The sequence below is a fragment of the Mobula hypostoma genome, chromosome X2 (genome assembly GCF_963921235.1).
Source record: "Mobula hypostoma chromosome X2, sMobHyp1.1, whole genome shotgun sequence".
In the NCBI taxonomy this organism is placed as follows: Eukaryota; Metazoa; Chordata; class Chondrichthyes; order Myliobatiformes; family Myliobatidae; genus Mobula; species Mobula hypostoma.
In genome coordinates this window covers 33,897,810-33,905,301 of record NC_086129.1, presented here as the reverse complement: position 1 = coordinate 33,905,301, position 7,492 = coordinate 33,897,810, and the positions used below count along the sequence as shown (strand labels likewise).

The 7,492-nt window shown below is 42.4% G+C and overlaps 1 long non-coding RNA gene across 1 annotated transcript; it reads right to left on the bottom strand.

Annotated features, from left to right (window-relative positions):
- Window positions 1-2,093: 2,093 nt before the first annotated feature.
- Window positions 2,094-5,671, bottom strand: LOC134340814 (uncharacterized). The gene is made up of 3 exons (XR_010016643.1): window positions 5,549-5,671; window positions 2,527-2,703; window positions 2,094-2,220 (listed from the first exon to the last, which is right to left on the bottom strand). It is a non-coding gene; the product is annotated as an uncharacterized LOC134340814 (long non-coding RNA).
- Window positions 5,672-7,492: the final 1,821 nt, after the last annotated feature.

Genomic DNA, 7,492 nt, shown 5'->3' with positions numbered 1-7,492 from the left:
CAGCAGAAGATAATGGTAGGATTATATCCTACCATTATATTCTAGCATGTATTGGCATTCAAAAATGTTCACAATGTTTTAGTCTGGTGATATGATTTCCATTTAACTCTGAACCAACTGAAGTTCTCCATAATGTTTCTAGCTACATGACTTACATAACATTAGTTTTTTTTCATGGAAATCAAAAACAGTGGACTCCACTTAACTGGGACACATTGGGAAAACAGTACATTTTGGCCCAATTAAGCGGCTGCCCCAATTAGCCAAATTTTCATGGAAATAGTTAAAAAAGGTCTTTAAAAAAGTCAAACTACGATTTGAGCAACAATTTATGTATTAAATGAAATACAGAACAAATTGGAACACTACCAATACTACAGTACTATAAAACTGTGCCATAGTTCCTAATCGTTATCAACAGAGGAATTCATCCAGTGTTCTTTTGATTGACTGTAAATGAACAAAATCAGCGCAGACGCCGAGTGCAGATGAGGTACCACCTTCATACAATGTTTTTGATGGTTGCATCCTCCAAATCTTAATTTTTATTGTAATATTCAAGATGATTGTTGATACCTTCCAATTTTTTGTAACGCCCAACTTGCTGAAGTAGTGAAATTGTCTCATTATCAATCCTAGCCATTTCTGGCATCTCCAAGCCTCAATGCCTGAAACCGCAGGGAACAAACCGGTTTTGAATTGCCTTACTGCTTATTTATCACCAACTATCATTGACATAAATCACAATTTTTTGAACAAAAACACACGCGATGGACGCTATTTCAAAACTGCATGCTCTAAGCATAGTCTAACAGCTACATAATGGCACATGACTGATGCTAGTTAGAAATTGTTCGACAGTGGTCTCCTGCCCCAGTTAAGCGGCATAGTGTCCCAAATAAACAAAGGGAATCATATCTATTTTCTAAATTAGTTTTTCTTTTTTAATAGTTGTCCCAAATAAGTGGCTGCCCTGATTAACCGATGGCCCAATTAACCGGAACCCACTGTATACTCTAATAATTGACATGTGTTAATGGATACCTGGAGGACAAAGAAATTCTGTAAAGTTTCCACGCTGGTCAAGGCAGTATGAATGGGACCCAAGATACTTGGACACGTTGGCTTGAATCTGAGGTTGGCTGTTGCACGTTCCACCTGGGCAATAAAAACCCGGGCGGCAAAGGCCTGAAGGAGCACTAAGACCTTTTCTATCACAGACGTGACCGGCTACAAAAGACAAATTCATTAAGCAAGATGTGATTAATAATGAAAGAAAGCAATCAGAATTCAAGCTGAAGTTGTCAGTACAGTTTAAATTTTATTCAACAGACATGATAACCAACATAAATATCGTATTCACTGCTGGGCCAAGGATCTGAACATTGTAAATATATCTTAAGGTGCATCACTTTCTGTTGATTCATAACAAGGTTATATTAGGGTTGCAAGGTGACTTGTGACTAGAAGTGCCCAGAGGAATTTCACAAAAGGCATGATTAGTCTTTGAAATGGTAATAAATGTGATTTACACTTGGTTAAGTTGTTTTATTTTACATTGCAGAGTATTACATCACGTGATTTAAATTTCTAGGTGCATCCCTGAAGTTCTTTTTCATAATCAGATTCTCAAACTTAATTCCAGACCCAACCCAACCCAACTAGCTAACTGCCCTAGTGAGCCACAGTCACTGGTTGTTTCACTAACCTGGACAAGCAAGGCACTCCAAGTCACTGTGAGCTGTTGTTCTATTGTTATAAGTTCCAATTGGGCATGGATATTGAGTAGGATGTGAAGTACCTCCAGGGCAATAATAACCTAATTTCAACCAAAGAGATAACTTTGTAATTTGTTACACAATCAGTATCAATTATGAAGACCTTCCTGTAAGCAATGCTGTCACCATGAACGAAAGGTAGCATTGGCTTGTGGAATTTACCATCTGTAACAATGCAAGTTACTTTGGCAGATTTTCTATGCGCAGATAAAAATGCACGCATCTGATATAATAAGATCATTTTCATATTAAAGGCTATTAAGTATGAAATTACCTGGCCAGCAAGGTGTCAAGAGAAATGATGTAGAGGATTCTGCACAGTAATACCCAGGTTTACAAAGATCACACTCCGACTGACGGCTTCTGTCACTATAGCTCCCTGCTGGACATGAAGTTGGTTTTGAGCTCCCAGGTGGGCAAAAAGTACCTTCCAAACATGGCCCTAAAATGAAAATTATGTGCACATCACTGTGATGACGAGATACACTTATTACTATTGGAAGTAACTGGTAGTTACATGTGTATCATAAATATGCAATGCCCATTGTAAAACAAAAAGGCTAAAGGAAGATTTGATAGAGGTGGTGATAATTATGTAAGGTTTGAGAGAATGAAAAGAGGACAATTCCTCCCGCTGGGTCATGTATTGCAACATGCCAGCAGAAAATGGAATCCAATTACATGTCTCTACAGTCATACACTGCTCTGAAGAAGTATTGATATTTCACTATGCTGGCTGCAAGCTCACCTCCTATGCCTGCATTGTTGCCTTCTGGTGTAGGAGTGTCAACTCCCATCTGACAGTAATATCCAGGTGAACATGGCCCAGCCACTTGATCTGCTCCATCTTCACTGCAGAAGAAACCAGCATCACATGGAGTGCAGTCAGACATTGCCTGTAGACCCAGAGCTGCACTATATGTACCTATGAAAGCAAAATAACAAATGTTTAAAGCTGCTGAAGTTAACAGTTGTTTGTCACAGTGATGTCTGTGATCGTAGAACATAGAACAGTACAGCACAGTACAGGCCCTTCGGCCCACAATGTTGTGCCGACCCTCAAACCCTACCTTCCATATAAGCCCCCACCTTAAATTCCTCCATATACCTGTCTAGTAGTCTCTTAAACTTCACTAGTGTATCTGCCTCCACCACTGACTCAGGCAGTGCATTCCACGCACCAACCACTCTCTGAGTAAAAAACCTTCCTCTAATATCCCCCTTGAACTTCCCACCCCTTACCTTAAAGCCGTGTCCTCTTGTATTGAGCAGTGGTGCCCTGGGGAAGAGGCACTGGCTGTCTACTCCATCTATTCCTCTTAACATCTTGTATACCTCCACCATGTCTCCTCTCATCCTCCTTCTCTCCAAAGAGTAAAGCCCTAGCTCTCTTAATCTCTGATCATAATCCATACTCTCAAAACCAGGCAGCATCTTGGTAAATCTCCTCTGTACCCATTCCAATGCTTCCACATCCTTCCTATAGTGAGGCGACCAGAACTGGACACAGTACTCCAAGTGTGGCCTAACCAGAGTTTTATAGAGCTGCATCATTACATCGCGACTCTTAAACTCTATCCCTCGACTTATGAAAACTAACACCTGTACTGTGCTGTACTATTCTATGTTCTATGTCTATGTTCCTGTTCCTGACTTCCACCCATATTGACTCAAAAAGAGGATCCTGCTACATTACCCACCCTTTCTGTAGCTGTAATAGTATCCCTGACCAGTAATGTCACGCCTCCTCCCCTTTGTCCGCCCTCTCTATCCCTTTTAAAACACTGAAATCCAGGAATATTGAGAATCCATTCCTGCCCTGGTGCCAGCCAAGTCTCTGTAATGGCCGCTACATCATAATTCCATGTATGTATCCAAGCTCTCAGTTCATTACCTTTGTTCCTGATGCTTCTTGCATTGAGGTACACGCATTTCAGCCCTTCTACCTTACTGTCTTTACACCGTTTATTCTACTTCTCTTTCCTCAAAGCCTCTCTATATGTTAGATCTGGCTTTACTCCATGCACTTCTTTCACTGCTCTATCGCTCTGGGTCCCATCCCCCTCGCAAATTAGTTTAAACCCTCTCGAACCATGCTAGCAAACCTACCTGCAAGGATATTGGTCCCCCTCGAGTTCAGGTGCAACCCATCCAATCTGTACAGGTCCCACCTTCCCCAGAAGAGATCCCAATGATCCAGAAATCTAAAACCCTGCCCCCTGCACCAACTCCTCAGGCACGCATTCAACTGCCATCTCCTCCAATTCTTACCATCACTGTCATGTAGCACTGGCAGCAATCCTGAGAACACCACCCTTGAGGTCCTGTTCTTCAGCCTTCTGCCTAGTTCCCGAAACTCACACTCCAGGACCTCATCCCTCTTCCTGCCTATATTGTTGGTGCCAACATATATCATGACTTCTGGTTGCTTTCTCTCTCGTACCAGGATGTCGTGCACCCGGTCAGAGACCTGGCACCCGGGAGGCAACAAACCGTGCGGGTGTCCTTCTCATGTCCACAAAATCTCCTGTCTGCTCCCCTGACTATAGAGTCTCCAATGACGACAGCTCTTCTCTTCTCCGACCCACCCTTCTGCACCACCGGGTCAGACTCAGTGCCGGAGGCCCTGCCACCGTGGCTCACACCTGGTCGGTCGTCCCCGCCAACAGTATCCAGGACGGTAAACTTATTATTGAGGGGAATGTCTACAGGGGTGCTCTGCACTACCTGTCTGCTCACCTTCGCTTTCCCCCCTCTGACTGTCACCCAACGATCTGCTTCCGACAGCCTAGTGTGACTACCTCCCTGTAGCTCTCATCTATGACTGTCTCATTCTCCCTTACGAGTCGAAGATTCCTTACACAGTCTTCCAGATCGCCCAGCTGCATGCATTTCTGGCAGATGTGACTCTGTGGGAGAGGGGAGTTCCCCCAAGACTGCCACATCTCATATGAGAGGCACATCACATCTCAGGAGGCTTTGTAAAGACTAACTGGGAACAAGCTCGTCCCCCGCCTCTTCTCATTGAAGCCTCTCGAGTCAAAACCTCAAAGCTCCACTACTTCACTGGCCCACTCACTCACTGGCTGCTTTCCACAGGCCGCTCCGCTTGAGCTACTCCTCTATTTATTTATTCATAAAGATACATTGTCCAGCTTTGCGATTGGAATCAGTACTCAGAGTTGTACTGGTCGACAGAAGCATTCACCTTCTAAATGCAACATCCATTAAAACTAAACTTCTGCAATAATTAAGAAGTTCACAAAATGGATTGAATGCCTATTTTTCCGGCATTGAACTAAGACAGTGTTTATCATAACACCATGTCAGTAGGCTCTCTATCTCCTTCCAGCCCACTATGTTTGTAGTATCTACAAACTTGTAGATGGAGTTAGAGTAGAATCTGATCACACAGTTGGGAGTGTCCAAGGAGTAGAATAGGGGACTGAGGATGTAGCCTTGTGGAGCATCAGTTTTGAAAATACTATTTACCATTTACATTAAGAACTGATGACGGGCTCCTGCTTACGACAAGAAGTTGAACAAAGAATATTGGTTGGATCTTTAACTTACTCAGAAAAGACACTTTGATCTCTACAAGTGAGAGCTGCTATGTTTTTTGCCAAGCTGATCTGGGCAAAAAAGAAGGCCTTGTGGCCCTGGACAGTGAATATCCATCACAAGTGAAGGGGTTGAGGAGGAGATTGAAAGTATTGTGGTTTAAGCAATAGTAAAAGAAATTAACAAGCACCGATCTCTACATTTGTTACCTTTTGGACACTTCTTCCAGTTGAGACTAGTTTGCGGTGGACAATAATATCCTTTAGGGCATTTCTCAATTCTATTACCATCAGTACAGTAGTGTCCTGAAGGGCATATGTCACAGCCATCAGCATGTGTGTAGAGCATATATGTTCCTAGAGAAACAAAAGATAAGCATCCTGTTTAAACATTAAATAAGGTACTTAGAGCTTCAAAAGGTTCAAAACCAACATTGTGAAGGTAAAATTCATGAACATCATAAGACCATAAGACATAGGAGCAGAATTAGGCCATTTGGCCCAGCGAGTCTGCTCTGCAATTTCATCATGGCTGATCCAATTTTCCTCTCAACCCCAATTTCCTGCCTTCCCCCCATATCCCTTCATGCCCTGACTAATCAAGAATCTATCAACCTCTACTTTAAATATACTCAATGACTTGGCCTCCACAACTGTCTGTGACAAAGAATTCCACAGATTCATCATACTCTGGCAAACAAAAAAATCCTCCTCTTCTCTGTTCTGAAATGACGCTCCTATATTCTGAGACTGTGTCCTCTGGTCTTAGACTCTCCCACCACAGTAAACATCTTCTCCACATCCACTCTATCAAGGCCTTTGACCATTCAATGAGATCACCCCTCCTTCTGAGTTCCAGTGAATATAGGCTCAGAGCCATCAAACGCTCTTCATATGACAAGCTGTTCAATCCTGGAATCATTTTCATGAACCTCCTTTTTATCCTCTCCATTTTCAGCACAATCTTTCTAAGATAAATTGTCCAAAACTGCTCACAATACTCTAAGTGAGGCCTCACCGATGCTTTATAAAGCCTCAACATTACAATATTACATCCTCACTTTTATATTCTAGTCCCCTTGAAATGATGCTAACATTGCATTTGCCTTCCTCACCACAGATTCAACCTCCAAATTAATCTTTAGGGAACTCTGCACAAGTACTCCCAAGTCTCTTTGCGCCTCAGATTTGTGTACTTTGTTTCCATTAAAAAATAGTCAACACTTTCATTTCTTTAAAGGTGCATGACCATACACTTCCTGACACTGCATTCCATTTGCCACATCTTTATCCATTCTATAGCCTCTCTACTTCCTCAAAACTACCTGCCCTCTCCCACCTATTTTCATATTGTCTGCAGTATTTACAACAAAGCCATCAATTCCATCATCCAAATCATTAACATATAACATAAAAAGAATCGGCCCCAACACAGACCCCTGTGGAACACCACTAGTCACCGGCAGCCAACCAGAAAAGGCTCCCTTTATTCCCACTACTTGTCTCCTGCCAATCAACCACTGCTTTATCCATGCTAGAATCTTCCTTGTAATACCATAGCTTGTAACTTGTTAGCAGCCTCATGTGTGGCACCTTGTCAAAGGCTTTCTGAAAATCCAAGTACACAACATCAACTGATTCTCCTTTATCTATCTTGATTGTTATTTCTTCAAAGAATTCCATCAGGTTTGTCAGGCAAGATTTTCCCTTGAGGAAACCATGCTGACTACAGCCTATTTTATCATGTGCCTCCAAGTACCCTGAGACCTCATCCTTAATAATCGACTCCAACATCTTCCCAATCGGTGAGGTCAGACTAACTGGCCTATAATCTCTTTTCTTCTGCCCCTCTCTTTTCTTGAAGAGTGGAGTGACATTTGTAATTCTCCAGTCTTCCGGAACCATTCCAGAATCTGTGATTCTTGAAAGATTATTCAATCTCTTTAGCCACCTCTTTCAGAACACTGGGTGTACACTATCTGGTCCAGGCTACATACCTACCTTCAGACCTTTCAGTTTCCTAAGAGCCTTCTCCTGAGTAATGGTAATTTCACACACTTCATGGCCCCCAACACCTGAACTTTCACCATACTGCTAGTGTCTTCCACTGTGAAGACTGACGCAAAATACTTATTTAGTTCAACTACCATTTCC